Consider the following 2,009-nt stretch of genomic DNA (forward strand, 5'->3'; position numbering starts at 1 on the left):
GTGTTTGAGTGGCACCGTCGGTTGTGAATCCTCTCATTGCTTTAAGAGACCATTATGTGCCTAATGAATACAATATACCGACTTGTATTTAATTGCCCCCATTTAGAGCACATCACTACGAGATTAAACCACAAACCATTCAAATGCTACCCAACTATCATGGACTTCCAAGTGAAGAACCTTATAAGCATTTGGATGAATTTCTTGAAGTGTGTTCCACCGTGAAAGACACGGACATGCCAGAAGAAGTATTATGACTCAAACTTTTTCCTTTTACCCTTAAGGACAAGGCAAAATATTAGTTTAACAATCTTAGGCCTTTTTTGATAACTTCTTGGGCAAAAATGCAACAAGAGTTCTTGAAAAAGTACTATCCGATTTCAAAGACTAATGCCATGAGAACTTCCATTTGTGAATTTTGTCAAGGGAATGGGGAAATGTTTCATGAGGCATGGGAAAGGTTTAATGACTTGCTTAGGAACTGCCCACATCATGACATACCTAAGTGGCAACTAGTTCAATATTTCTTCTAAAGTTTACCAGATAGTCACAAAGGTATGGTTGATGCATCTATGGGTGGGTCTTATTTTGATAGGCATGAGGATGATGTGTGGCAATTGTATGAAAGTATGAGCGAGAATTCAATATATAGATCTTTGTCCCCTAAAAATGGTAGAAATTTAGGTGGAAGGAAGAATGTTGGCTTATATCAAGTTGACAAGTCTAACGATATAGCCGCTAAGATGAAATCTTTGTCTCAAAGGTTTGATCAATTATTGATCAACCAAACTTCGACGAATCAAGTATCTTCCTCCCCTAATCATGTTCATCATCGTGCATCTAATGAATCTTGCATGACTTGTTCAAGTGTTTTACATTCTACTTCCAATTGTCCCCATGGACATGTGCCAAGTGAAAACCATAAGCAAGTCAATGCTACATTTGTTAACCAAGAGAATAATCCCTATGACACTTATTACAATTCAAGTTGGAGGAACCATCCAAACTTCTCTTGGAAAAGCTAAGGGGAATGCTCAAACCCTCCCTAAGGTGGTTTTCAAAACAAGTATGTTCCACCTCCGATGCAAAGCCAAGGTTCCTAAGGTTTTAGATCTTCTTTTCAATCATCACATGGAAATCAATTCTCTAATTCTCATTTCCCTAACCAATCATTGTATTCCGAAGGAAATTCTAGAAGTCCTGCCTTTGAGGAAAAACTGTTGACTGCTCTAGGTACTCTAGAGGCGAACACTCAATTGCTTCATTCCCATTCCCAATCCATTGCTAAGCTAGAAACCCAAGTCGGCCAAATAGGTAGTACTTTGAATGCTAGAGAGAAAGGGAAGATACATTTGAATGCACTACCAAAGCAACAATGTGTTGTGGAGACTCATTCCTCATCGGAAGGTCACACAATCGAACATGTCAATGCGGTGACAACCTTGAGAAGTGGGAGAATTGTGGACAACCAATTTGAGTATGTCCAATGAAGAGAGTGAACCGGTGCAACCAAAAGTTGACACCAGTCCTATTTCATATCCTATTCCTCCTTTATTACATGTGCATGACCCCTTTGTTGAAAAAGTAATGGAAAATGATTTGAACAAAGTTTTGAAAGATGATTTGAAAAATTCTTGTGACAATTTGAAATATTCTTGTGTTGAAGATTCTTCAAAGAAAGATTTTTAAAAAGCTTTTAAGCCTAAAGCTCCATTTCTGGATGCCTTGAAAGGATCCATTTCTCTTGACAAGTAAAAGACCAAAACTAATGAAATCATTGATGTGTTTAGGCAAGTGAAGATCAATCTTCCGCTTTTGGATGCAATTAAGCAAATTTCGGCCTATGCCAAATTTTTTAAGGATCTTTACACCCAAAAGAGGAAGAACAAAAGCCAAGCACCAAGGAAAGTGGTTTTAACCGAGCAAGTGAGGTGCATTTTGCAACATAACACACTCCCAAAGTTTAAGGACCCCGGTTCACCTACTACTTCTTGCATCATTGGTGATCA

The 2,009-nt window shown here is 38.2% G+C and overlaps 1 pseudogene; it reads right to left on the bottom strand.

Annotated features, from left to right (window-relative positions):
• Positions 1-400: 400 nt before the first annotated feature.
• LOC132287471 (small nucleolar RNA R71) lies at positions 401-499 on the bottom strand (annotated as a pseudogene).
• Between the last annotated feature and the right edge of the window lie 1,510 nt (positions 500-2,009).

Source organism: Cornus florida, unplaced genomic scaffold (genome assembly GCF_030987335.1).
Source record: "Cornus florida cultivar Cherokee Brave unplaced genomic scaffold, ASM3098733v1 CherokeeBrave_3.0.0_Hap2_Chr11, whole genome shotgun sequence".
Classification (NCBI taxonomy): domain Eukaryota; kingdom Viridiplantae; phylum Streptophyta; class Magnoliopsida; order Cornales; family Cornaceae; genus Cornus; species Cornus florida.